The following is a 14,407-nucleotide window of genomic DNA, read 5'->3' as shown; positions in this document are numbered from 1 at the left end:
TTCTCTCTGTTTCTCTCTCTCTTACTGTCCACTCTGCCTGTCAAAAAAAAAAAAAAAAAAAAAAAAACTTAACATTTATGGTTTTATCTGTTTATGAAAAATTATACAGAAGATATATGAAATAAAAATACAAGTTTTAAGCTTTATATCAGCCTGGTTAAAGGAAAGGAAATTAAAAAGCATTAATCTCTTAGTAGAGAAATAAGAATTACAAAAGAGAAAAATCAGATAACAAAGGCAATTTAGACATTAATTGTTCCTCTCTCCAAGACAAAGAGAAGTGTGGGAGAAAAGATGCTTTCTGGTAATCACAGGGTAATGGCTACCAAACTGGTCTGTTGGAGATTAACATGCAGCAAAGATCTTGCATAGGAACAAAACGCATGTACATGATTTCATATTACCCTTATTTTTGTGCCATTTATTGTATTAATAGTCATCTTTAGGGCTGGCATTATGGTGCAGAGAGTTAAGCTGCCACCTTTGAGGCTGGCATTGCTTGTGGGCGCCAGTTCAAGTCCCAGATGCTCCACTTCTGATACAGCCTCCTGCATCTGGGAAGGCAGCAGAAGATGGCCCAAATCATCACCAGGATATGATAATAATTTTTACCCTTGTTTGCTTTTAATGAAAAATTCTTCTATGTAGTTTGATCCAAATATAATAAAAAGCTTTTATCTCCTTTAACATATGGTAATGTTTAAATTTTGTTTTTTGGTGTAGAAGAGCCAGACACTTATCTAAAGAATGTACTTGTATGAGGTAAAGGTTAATATTCAGAAGAATTATTTAACTCCTTGCCAGAGGATAGAAGATTGGAATACACTTTGTGTGTTGGGAAGAAACTCACCATAGTTCTAGAATGAGAGAGAAATAAAGGGGATTCACAAAGAATATTTCAGCCAATGCAGAAAAAAGAAAGACAAAAATGTTTAGTAAAATTCAAAAAGTGGTAAACTTGAAGTGTGAGACGTGAAAAGACTATCTGTATTTTGGCGTGGAAATGTTATGATCAGACACGCAGTTCTGCGATTGCTGAGTGTTCAAGCAGTCCTATCATTCTTCAGAGTAGTACTGACTTACTTTATGTGGAATTCTATTGGATGTTCATTTTCTCTCCTCTCTCACTTAATTTTTAAAACTCATATTTCCCTCCATTAAATAAAATGACATATAACTCAACAGCTTTACTTCATTACTGGTCTACTTTTTGAGCTGGGTTTGCTATAGGTTTATTTGACATGCTCAATCTCTATGTGGTATATATTAAGTTCTGGCAGTTTTCTATAACTTAAGTAGTCAAAGATACACCCAAATGGGTACTAATTATATTTTTACTGATGATAAAGAAAAAAATAAGTGGGGAACATTTTTCTTAGAAGGAGAAAGGATATTCTTTAAGAGTGGCTCTTTGAAAATTATTTCAGGTCGGTGCTGTGGCTCACTAGGCTAATCCTCCACCTTGCGGCGCTGGCACACCAGGTTCTAGTCCCGGTTGGGGCGCCGGATTCTGTCCCGGTTGCCCCTCTTCCAGGCCAGCTCTCTGCTGTGGCCCGGGAGTGCAGTGGAGGATGGCCCAAGTGCTTGGGCCCTGCACCCCATGGGAGACCAGGAGAAGTACCTGGCTCCTGCCTTCAGATCAGCGCGGTGCGCCGGCCGCAGCGCGCCGGCTGTGGCGGCCATTGGAGGGTGAACCAACAGCAAAGGAAAACCTTTCTCTCTGTCTCTCTCTCTCACTGTCCACTCTGCCTGTCAAAAAAAAAAAATTATTTCAACAGATCTGCAACAATTCTTTCCTGTTTATGAAGTCAAACTAGGCTCTGATGTATTTTGAAGAATTGCTGTGGTTGTTTCCTTAATTCAATTCACTTGTTACAGATCTTTATGCAAGCAGAAAATTACCATGACCCTTAGCCTTCTTCTATTTCTCCACTATTTTTCTTCACCAATGAAGTGAGGTTAGTGTTATGAGCAAGACAAAGTGAAGATAGTAGGACATTAAAACTGAAAGGCGGAATATCGCTTGGAACTAGGCTGTATTAAAGATTTAGTTATTATAATGGATAATCTAGGAAATACTACAAAAATCCTCCTAATTGTGCTGAGGTCTTTGATATGGATCACAAAATGTTTTCAAAGCTCTTCAAGAAGAAAATGGTTATTCTCAGAGGTGAAGAGGTCACTCAGTTGATAAATTTCAGTATATTCTCTTACATAAAAATGAAACTTCAAACCGTAAATTAATTTTTATCTTTTATTAAGAATTAATCACTTCATTATTTCCACTTTGCTCATTTCCACAGCCTGATAACTGAGCATACATACACATTTTAAAGATATTTTAAATGAAACTTTTTATCACTGTAGTTTTCTTTTCCACAAGTAATAATTTAGCTCTTTTAAATCAGTATTTTTTGTCACTACTGATCCTCAACTTTCATTCCTTTCTTAAGAAACAGTGCCAAATGATCCTTTCCATAAGTTCCCTGAAATAAAATATATATTTTTTATTTTAAACTATATTATAAAAATAATTTTTATTTATTCATTTTATTTATTATTAAGTCAGAAAAAAGACAGATTGATGGGGAGACCAGAGAGATCTCCTATCTGTTGGTTCGCTTTCCAAACATCTACAATAGCCAGGGATCTGGCAGGCCAAAGCCAGGAGCCAGGAACTCAGTTTGGGTCTTCCACATAGGTGTCATAGACTTCACAAATTGAGCTGTCCCTACCGCCTCCCAGGAGGTATGTTTCCAGGGAACTGGAATGGAAAGAGGAGCTAGAATCAAACCCAGGCATTTGGTTATGGGATGCAGGTTTCCAAGTAGCCACTTATCTTATGTGCCAAATGCCCCTAAAACTTCTATGTTGAAATAATTTAGATCCACAGGGAGTTGCAAAGATAGAATAGAAAGGTCAAATGTAGCATTTATTTAGATTCTTTCAAGGTTATATATTATATAACTATAATACAATATTAAAACTAACAAATTAAAACTGGCATGATGTATGTATGTAGTGTTATGCTATTTTATTAAATGTGTAGATTGACTGCAATCAAAATACAGAGCTATTCCATCAACATAAAAACATTTCTCATTCTACTCCTTTATAGTCACACCTACCCTCCAGGCATCCCTAACTAGTGGAAACTATTACTTTGCTCTCCATTTCTGTAATTTTGACATTCAAAAATTATATATAACTGGAATTAGGGAGCATGTAACCAGTACATCCTTTTTAAAAACAGAGTTGTTTTCTTTTCCCCTAAATCTATTGTGCCAACTTCTGACTTTTAAGAAATCATTTATCTATCAGAGAGAAAGAGAGAGAGATCTCCATTCTGCTGACTCACTCCCCAAATGCCTGCAACATTTGTGGTTGCGCTGGGCCAAAGCTGGGGGCCAGGAACTCAATCTAGGTCTCCTACATATGTACATATGTACATATGTACATATGCGTCTTCTTTACATTAGTGCTGCTTCCAACGGTATGCATCAGCAGGAATCTGGTATTGGAAGGAACTGGAAACAGAGCTGTGACTTAAACCCAGGTTCTCTGTTAGGGAATGTGGGCATCCTCACTAACATCCTAACCACTATGTCAATTGCTATTCTCCTTGACTTTTGCCTTATATATACCATTTAACCTTTAATGTAATTACTGATATATTAAAACTTAAGTCTGTCGGCCAGTGCAATGGCTCACTAGGCTATTCCTCCACCTGTGGCGCCAGCACCCCGGGTTCTAGCTCCGGCTGGGGAGCCGGGTTCTGTCCCGGTTGCCCCTCTTCCAGGCCAGCTCTCTGCTGTGGCCAGGGAGTGCAGTGGAGGATGGCCCAAGAGCTTGGGCCCTGCACCTGCTTGGGAGACCAGGAGGAAGCAGCTGGCTCCTGGCTTCAGATTGGCGCAGCATGCCAGCTGTAGCAGCCTTTTGGGGGGTGAACCAATGGAAGGAAGAACTTTCTCTTTGTCTCTCTCTTTCTCTCTCTCTCTGTCTAAATCTGTCAAAAAAAAAAAAAACTTTAAGTCTGTCATTTTTTTTCCTCTGCTAATTGTTTTTTTTTTTTTTTCTGTATCCTTCTTGTGGGTTATTTGAACATTTAAGGATATCCATTTCATTTATCAGTAGGATATATCATTGAGAATATGATTTTAGTGGTTGTGTGAGGTGTTACAATATACATATTGTATCAAAGTTCTCCAGAGAAACAGAATCAATATAATGGGTAATAACAAGGATGATGATGATGATGATGATGATGATGATGATGAAGAAAATAGATAATGATGATGAAATATAGATAAATAGAAGATAAGATTCATTATGGGAATTGACTGCTGTGGTTTTGGAAACAGAGAAATCTCTTGAGATGCTCTCTGCAAGCTGCAGATCCAGTTAAGTCAGTGGCATAATTCAGTAAAATCTAAAGGCCTACGTATGATGGCCACTGGTCTATGTGTCAGAGTACAGAAGTTCAAGAACAAGGGGCTCCAATGCCCATGAGCAAGTAAATGTGGATGTTCCAGTTCAAGGAGACAGAGGGAAAGAATTCACTTTTCATTATCTTTTTTTTTTTTCCATTTGGGTACTTAACAGATTGTATGATGCCTGCAGAAAATGGGAAGAATAGATATTCTTTGGACATTCTACGGACTGATACGCTCTTTTGGATTTATCACTAATCTGGACATCCTTTAACCATCAAGTTGACATACAAAATTGACCATCACACATATGCACACTTTATCGCAATCTATTACTGTTAACACTTTACCAGTTCATTAAGGTATGGAAAGATGACAGTCGTTATTTAAACCCCTTCACCTTCCCTTCTACATAATACTCTTGACTTAAGTATTTCCTCTATGGACATGGAAAACTACATCTGATAATGTTATAATTTTTGCTTCAACTCTCAAACATATTTTAGGAAACTCAAGAGAAGGAAAGCATATTATTTAACTATGCTTTTGTTCTTTGCGTTATTCTTCATTCCTTCCTGATGTACAAAAAATTCCTTTTTAAATTTTCTTTTGGTTACAAGTTTAATTTAGCATTCTTTTAGAGATTTTAGGTTCTCTTAGAAACAGAAGACAATCTTTATTTCTCTGTTCCTGAAGCTGACTTTTGCCAAATATAGAACTGGGTTTGACAATTCATTTAGCACTTGACAAATGTTGCACCACTCTCTTTTGGCCTCCATTGTTATTGGATTTTAATGCCATTTGAATTCTTTTCCCCTATAGATAACATGTCATCTCTTTTATCACTTTCAATATATATATCCATGTTTAGTCAGACGTTTGATTATGATGTGTCTTGGAATGGATTTCTTTTGGTTTATCACATTTGAGACTTTCTCAGCCTCATCAATAAATAGGCTGTGTCCATTTTCTCTGTGAGTCATGTTGGATAATCTCCTGTGTTCCATTTCAGAGGCATGTGTTCTTTTCTTCTGTCTTCTCCATCATGATGTTGATTCCATCTGCTGGAGTTTTATAAATTAAGTTTGTTGTCTTTTTAATTATAAATGTTTATGTGACTTCTTTATATCTTCACATTCTTTAACACAGATCCTTTTGGTCTATTTATTTCAGGCATGTTCATAATTGCTTATGTCAGTATTTTACAATGGTACTTTATAATCCTTACCACATACCTACAACACTAGTGTCATATTTGTATGGACATTTGTGGATTCTATTTTCTCATTTAGGTATATTCTTGATAAAATGAGCAATTTTTGAAAATTTTTGGTGTTATGATGTGAGACTGGGGATGGTATCTATGTTTTCTGTTTTAGCAGATCTACTTAGTTATTGACCCCTGTTATTTTTTGTGTGTGTGTTGCTTTTAACTATCTAGGAATTGATGTGTGTGTGTGTGTGTGTGTGTGTGAGAGAGAGAGAGAGAGATTGTATATGTGTTTTGATTTGGGAGTTCCCTCAAGGACATTATTCAGGACTATTTTTTCTCTATTAATTTCTGTATGTTAAGTCTTGTACACATATAGTGTATCAATGCGTGTTTTTGCTAGATGGCTATTGAAATGAAATCCAGATGAACTAAGCCCAGAAAATTTGTTGTACCACCAAATGTTCATTGTGTGTTACCCAGTAAGTACTTAGCTTTTCTAAGGTTTAGCTCTGATATAGTTTGGAGAGAGTTCCCACAAAGGCATGGGGAGATATATTGATTTTGAATATCATTTTTGTACATTTTTACTGTATTCTTCTTCTCCTTAACACAATTACTTAATTTTTATTTTAAGGTATTAAATATTTCTGTTACTTCAGGATATAATTTTATTCTGTGTTTTAGTGAATAATTACCCTTGACACTTGACATTTATGTTTTTAAGTCAAAAGTTTTCTGATTGTGGATTAGCAAGTTTCTCATGCTAATTTGCAGTTAGCTCTGACAACATTCATTTGGCATTGGAAAGTCGTGAACAACCAATTCATAAGACACTAATCTAAGAGGAACATGCATGTCAGGTTATTATTTTGATTAGTTCTCATGAGTTAAGCTTCCTGAATAGCACATTGCCAAAACATTTCCCTTCTTCCCAGCAGTGAGTGAGACAGGTGGATGACTGCTACATGAGATTTGATGGAGCAGAAACAACTTATAAAATATACTTTCAAAGTGATGTGTGCCAAAGCTTTGGACAGAGGCTAAATTGCTCTCAAGAAAAATGTCTAAAATGAGTAAGAAATAATTATGAGTATGTGTAAGAAGTACAATTATATTTAGTTATGTTAACATATATGATTATCAAAATGAAAATAATTGGACTATCTAGTTTTAAAGCATAGTATAAAGAAATCCAATTTTATGTAATAGAAAATTCATATATTCCTCTAGGCTATCTAAACAGTTCAAGCTGGAAAAAAGGGGAAAAAGGAACTTTAAAGCATCAAAATAAAAAAAATTAAAAAAATTTGAAATAGTATGTACATATTAGCATTACCTTAGAGGATTTTATAAGTAGGAAGATAAATGACAAATGTGCTAATTTTTACAGTATGAATGTTAATTTGTGTCATAGTAGAATTGATTTTTCAGTTACAGCTTCATTTATCCACAGAGTTTTTTTTTTTAATTTATTTATTTATTTGAAAGTCAGAGTTACATACAGAGAGAAGGAGAGGCAGAGAGAGAAACAGAGGTCTTCCATCCGCTGGTTCACTTACCAATTGGCCACAATGGCCGGAGCTGTGCAGATCTGAAGCCAGGAGCCAGGAGCTGCTTCCGGGTCTTCCACTCAGGTACAGGGGCCCAAGGACTTGGGCCATCTTCTACCATTTTCCCAAGCCATAGCAGAGAGCTGGATCGGAAGTGGAGCAGCCAGGACTCCAACAGGTGCACATATGAGATGTCAGCACTGCAGGCAGTGGCTTTACCTGCTATGCTACAGCACCAACACCCCACACAGATTAGTTTTAACATCAGGTAGAATTCTTTCTGGTTACTTGTGTGCTTGTGACCAAAGAGGATATTCCTTACTGATCATAGAAGATACTTAGGCAAATATACAGCTTCATTTTCTTATGCATTAGAGGTATTTCCAAAGTTAGTACATAACTGCTCGTCACGTTTTCCATTTCATTTCAACCAAGTTATTCAAAAAGTAACCTGCATTATAGTGGATGTTTAAAAAGTCCCTAAACAAATAGAATCAGATGAGCTTTCTCATACAGTTTAAAATGCCAATCAGCCTGCCTTTTATATCACTTTATCATTTTATCATTCAGCATTTTATAATCTGCTTGGTTTCTATGTATACTTTGAGATGAAATTCTAAATTCTCAGTTTTGTTTTGTTCTTTTCCCCAAATATGTATTTGATTCAATTCATACTGAGAGGTGAACAGAACTCAGATTTATTTCAACCCTAAAGCCTTTAGAAGGAAAGTTTATGACAACCCAAAATGATATCCATTTCCAAATAGAGGGTGAAAGGTGCAGTTTCCTTGCTTTTCTTGCTATTACTTTGTTGCTTATTAAACCTGTGGGGCAGGTGTTGCTGACAGATTAAAGAGGAGAAAAGGAGGACTGTAAATATGTTTCAACAAGTTAGTGAAAGTACCTGGAATATGCCTTTTGCATCTATTGCTACAAAGGAAACCCGCTACTCAGAGATGGGAAGTTGATATTTCTGTACATTAGTAGAATCCAGTGAATGAATCAATTCTTTTTTTTTCTTTCTTTCTTTTTTTTCTTTTTGACAGGCAGAGTGGACAGTGAGAGAGAGAGAGACAGAGAGAAAGGTATTCCTTTTGCCTTGGTTCACCCTCCAATGGCTGCCGCGGCCGGCGCACTGCGCTGATTGGAAGCCAGGAGCCAGGTGCTTCTCCTGGTCTCCCATGGGGTGCAGGGCCCAAGCACTTGGGCCATCCTCCACTGTACTCCCTGGCCACAGCAGAGAGCTGGCCTGGAAGAGGGGCAACCGGGACAGAATCCAGCATCCCGACCGGGACTAGAACCCGGAGTGCCGGCGCCACAAGGCGGAGGATTAGTCTAGTGAGCCGTGGCACTGGCCTGAATGAATCAATTCTTGAGTGCTTTCCTCTCAGCCAAGCTACAGCTATTCTATCACCTGTTATCACACTGCTGGCTGGCATTGTGAGAAAATTATCATCCTCTACAACTGGGAAATCTGTACCAATATCTGACTTTCCTTAAATTATTCCGTGACCTCTGGAAAACCACAGATACTGATAAGAAGAAAAGAAATATGTGGAAGTAGGCAGGCGGGAGCAAGGTAACCTTTCCTTTTATTGATTTTCTGCAAGAACAACTGATTGATTCTGTGTCAACAAAGCAAATCAATGCTCAAAAAATACCAAATTTTTCCAGAATTACTCAATATCTATGAGTTACAAAGGTATCTATGTTAGAGAACCTAACCTTAATTCAATCACTGAATGAAAGTACGCAAATGCAGTGGGAAACTCTGGAGTGGAGAAACGAAGTTTAGGGGAGCGAAACTATAGGTCGGAGGGTAACTCAACTATAGGTAGTGGACAGGGCCAACTTCTTAGGGGACCTGATTCCTGTATTATGTTTTCAAGGATGGGTAGAAATTAGACAGGACAAGAACTGATAGGATAGAGGCAAAATATGTAGCAAGTAAAGGAAAAGCATTATGTGACCCATGAAATGGGAATAGTGTTTGGGGCACATTAAGCATAGGGCATGATGTGGTGAGAGGTTAATCTATATCAGTGCTTCTCAGACTTTAACATGAATTAAAAATACCAAGGATATTTTTAAAATGAATGACTAAGATTTGTGTTCTGAAGGCTGGGTGTGTGGCCTAGTGGTTAAGAAGTCTCCACATCCTATAACAGAGTGCACGGCGTAGAGTCCCAGCTCTACTCAATGCCAGCTTCACTCGGGGAGGCAAAGGGTGATGGCTCAGTAGTTGAGTGCCTGCAAGTTATGTAGGAGACCTGGATTGTGTTCCTGACTCCTAACTTTGCCCTGACCCAGCCTGGATATTACAGACATTTGAGGAATGACCAAGGGCATCAGAGTTCACTCTCTTTCTGTCCTTCTGCTTCTCAAATAAAGATTTAAAACAGAATTGTATAGTGGTACAGGGGGTTAAGTTGCCACATGAGATGCCAGCATTCAATAGGAGGGCTGTTTCACATCAGTCCAGCTCCCTGCTAATGTACCTGGGAAAGCAGCGGATGATCACTCAAGTGCTTGGGCTCCTGCCACCCATGTGGGAGACCCCGATGGAGTTCCAGGCTTCTACATTCAGCCTGGTCCTGCCCTCACTGTTGTGGTCACTTGGGGAGTGAACCAAGGAAATGGAATCTCTCTCTCTCTCTCTCTTTCAATTTGCCTTTCAAATCAATAAAATGTGACCAGTTGTGAGATTGGATCAGCAGGTGATCTCTCCCTCTCTCCCTCTCTCTTCTTCCCTCTCTCTCTCCCTCCCTCATTCCCTCCTTCTCTCTCTTTCTCTTTCTCTTTGTCTTTCAAATAAATAAGTCTTTTAAAAATATTTCATTTTAGCATTATTTATTCTGCTTACTGATTTTTTTGGTGATCCTTTAAATTTTGCACCTGGGTAAGTTGAAACATCCTAATCCAGTCCTGCTCTGAAACTTATGAATCTAATATTGCATATCTGACCTAAACTCTGAGTGCTTATTCCTGGAGTATGGTGTCTTCACCAAGGCAAACCTGTGTATCAGCTATGTGGGCCTTAAAAATAGCTATAAAACACACAATAAAACATCTGTTTTTTTTTTAACTTATAAAACAGGTGAAAATCTATGGCTGTATGCTACCTGACACCCATAAATTTAGCTTTCCGCCAACATCATTCTTGACAATTGTCACCACACACCTTCTTCTCCTGCATGTCCTTAGCACAAAGTAGGACAGGGAGTGATATTTGAGTAGCAAACAGCTTCTTTCCCTCAGGGGCTGAAGCTAGAGATGCATCTGCTTCTTTCAAATGTTGCTAGTTCTGCTGAATTGGCTATTTCACTCTTTGCTGCCCCAGTGTCAACCTTCAGAGATCAATTATTAGAAGATGAATTTAGGAACATATGAAAGGACAGCCAAACTGAGGGATGAGAATGTGTGTTCCTTTAGGGTTAAAGAACAACCAAGTAATAAGATTGGGAAGTTTGAGAAACTGGGACCTTTGTTGTAGTTTATCAGGTTAAACCTGAAGGGACCGATGTTGGTTCGAGTCTTGGCTGCTCCTCTCTGGTGCAGCACCCTGCTAGTGCACCAGGGAGAACAGCAGAAGATGGCCCAAGTGCTTGGGCCCCTGAAACTAATGTAGGAGACCTGGATGAACTTACAAACTCCTGGCTGTGTCCTGACCCAGCCCTGGTTATTGTGGCCATTTGGGTTATAAATCAGCTGATTCTATCTATCTATCTATCTATCTATCTATCTATCATCTATATCTATCATCTATCTCTGTGTGTGTGTGTGTGTGTATGTAAAATGCTGCCTTTCAAATGAATAAATAAATATTTTTTTAAAAAGAGAAATTATTTGAGAGGATGCAGAGAACACCAGTGGTTGAATTTCATATTAGATAAATTAACTTCACCTGTGGTGATCCTCCATTTCCTCATCTGTAAAAAAGGGAAGAACAAACTCCTGTTGCTTCTAAGAGGAAATTCTATGATTGGGGTTGAAACAGTCCCAAGTAGAGTGTATGGCAATTGCAAGTGTTCAGTTAATGACTATTACTGTTAATATTGCACACATAAATGTATGTTTGCTATGTTTGTTCACATGTGTGCCTGTGTATGAACTAGTCTACATGCATACAAATACAGCATGTACACGTGCATATGTGTGTGTGCATACATATATACACACATATGCACATGTACACATACATACACACACTTATTTTGTTCTCTCAAAGAGGCCCTAAATTACTGAAAGAAATTAAGCTAATTTGCTAACATTTGCATGTATTATGCTGGAATTCTTTGAAATCATTCTCAAAAACATGTTCTACAAAAGTGTTGATATTTTTGAAATTGAAAAGGAGGAAAAAATGTCCTTTTTAAGGTTTCTGGTGGTGGTGTTGGTGTCTGACTATCTTGTGGAGGAGTCCTGGCATCACGCTTGTGCTCAGTAGTTGAAGTGAAAGAACAGTATCGGAAAATGATACGGCTCTTCACGTGAGTCTTCACGATAGCAAAGAAAGAGCCAGTGAGACTCGGAGGCTTACTGATGCGCAATCTTCATGAATGTCAAAACCTGAGCTCCCCAGGCCAAGCTGCCTTCGTTTTGTTAGTCATATTCTTTCTAGGTGTGATGGCTTTCTTTAGACACATGGCTCTGCTCACCAGCACAGCAAAGAGAGAGCAAAAAGGAAAAGGGAAGGGAGGATCACGCTGGAGTCAAACTTGCATATAGAAAGCAAACTGCCATTCAGACCATCTGAGCTGAAGCATTCTGTGGAGGAATTTAATAATGTTAAAACATTAACCTTTATGTAATCCAGCGCCACCAAATGGAGCACTACATGGAAGAACTAATGACCTGAAACTGCAATTAGCTCAGCGGCATTCATGATACAGACAGTCCAGGCATTGTAACTATAAGAAAACTTGGAACAACTGGAGATTATTCAGAATGGAAGGTCATTCTTAATGTCATTCCAACTATTCCTTCACATGTGTGTTTACTGAGCACTTAACTCGTGACAACTGTGACCTCAGGTGCTGTGTGGGTAGATCCTGGAGGAAGGCATCTTTGCTTCTCTAAAACATCCAACATATGGTGTGATTCACAATTCATTCTCAAAAGTTGTTTGTTAAATCCACTTAAAATGTAAAATAGAAATTGCGTCTCTAAGAACAGGCAGATTGCAGAACAAAATATAAGTAAGACACAGCCAAAAAAAAAAAAAAAAAAAACCCAGCATTTATAAAACATGGAGCTAATAAGGGCCAAGGTAAGAATAATTATTTGGATGAGTATGAGAAGGAAGGAAACTCAAATGGTGGCTGCTACAAGAGTGTTCAGAGGAAAGAAGGGGTGGCTTGTGTCAATGAACAGTTCAATACGTTGGCTGGGATGGTCAGGTGGAGAGAGTCAGAAATGATAGGTAAAATTAAGCAGATGCAGTGGAAGCAGGTTGTGAATTTTGTATGTTAGATATTTTTAAAATATTTTATTTATTTATTTACGAGGTAGAGTTACAAACAGTGAGAGGGAGAGTCAGAGAGAGTGGTCTTCCATCTGCTGGTTCACTCCCCAAATGGCCGCAAGGGCCTGAGCTGTGCAGATCTGAAGCCAGGAGCCAGGTGCTTCTATTTGGTATCCCAGATGGGTGCAGGGGCCTAAGGACTTGAACCATCTTCTACTGCTTTCCCAGGCCATAGCAGAGAGCTGGCTCAGAAGAGGATCAGCGGGGACTAGAACCGGCATCCTTATGGAATGCCGGCGCCTCAGTTGGAGGATTAACCTACTGCATCATGGCACTGGCCCTTGTATGTTATATTTTAGATTACTGCCTATGTTTAAGTTTAGAAAAATATAATCAATGGATTGAAACATAAGAGTATTATGGGACTGATAACTGTGGTGCAATGCATTAAGCTGCTGCTTGCCACAACAGTATTCCATATTAAAGTGCTGATTTGAGTCCGGGCTATTCTGCTTCTGATCCAACTTCTTGCTATGATGCCTGGAAAAGCAGCAGGATATGGCCCAAATACTTGGGTCCCTGCCATCTATATGGGGGACACGGATGAAGTTCCAGTGGATTAAGCTGCCACTTGGGATGCCCACATCCCATACAGGAGTGCCTGGTTCAAGTTTTAGCTACTCCACGTTTGATCCAGCTTCCTAGTAATGTAGCTGGGAATGCAGCAGATAATAGCCCACAAATAATTGGGATCCTGCCATCCATGTAGGAGACATGGCTGGAGTTCCAGCTTGCTAGCATTTTCTTGGCCCAGTGCTAGCAGTTGTGGCCATTTGAGTAGTGAACCAGCAGATGAAGATCTCTCTCTCCATCTCCCTCCCCCCACTACGTCACTCTGCATTTCAGATAAATACATAATATTTTAAAATAGTTTGTGTACTTAAGTGATATATATATATGGAAAGAGGATGAACTTTAGAAAAATACACATGATTTAAATTCTAGCTTTGATGCAATGAGTTTTTTGAAAATAACTTGATTATGTGAATCTCAATATCTTTATCTGTAATTATACATAAAACTGCTACTTTATAGGGTGGCTAACAGTACAGAGAAGAATAGATACTCAATAAATGTCAATTATCTTATTTCACCTGACACATAAATCCCAGCTCTTACTGCAGCCCTTGTAATTTAATCATTCCCAAAGAGTTGGTTCATAGAAGCTCTGAAATTAATCCTGTATATAACGATAACTAAGGAAAATTAGCACAGTATCAGGGGACTATTAAATCCCATACCATCTCTCTCTGTCTCCTCTGTATTTCTTTCATGCTCATGCTCCTTTTCTCTTTGTGTAAGAGCAATGGTTTAAAAGTATCCCTCAAAGTTCATGTGTTGGAAACTTAATCTCTAATGTAACACTGTTGGGAAGTGGGGTTCAAAAATTTTGATTAGGTCATGAGGGCTCTGTTTTCATAAATGTATTAATATTATTATCATCAAATGAGTTAGTTATTGCAAAAATGGGTTGTGGTAAAATTGAGTTCACACCCCTATCTTGCTCTGTTGCACTCTTGCCATTTTGCCTTCTGCTCTGAGATGACACAGCAAGATGACATTTGCCAGACACTAAAACCTCCCTGAGTGAGAAATATTTTTATTTCTTTATGAAATCACAATCTCTGACATTCTGTTATAGATGTACAAACAGACTACAAAAAATGTGTGTCTTTTCCCCCAAGATTTC

Source organism: Oryctolagus cuniculus, chromosome 3, assembly GCF_964237555.1.
Source record: "Oryctolagus cuniculus chromosome 3, mOryCun1.1, whole genome shotgun sequence".
In the NCBI taxonomy this organism is placed as follows: Eukaryota; Metazoa; Chordata; class Mammalia; order Lagomorpha; family Leporidae; genus Oryctolagus; species Oryctolagus cuniculus.
The sequence above is the reverse complement of the archived record's forward strand: the minus strand, read 5'-3'. Positions refer to the sequence as shown.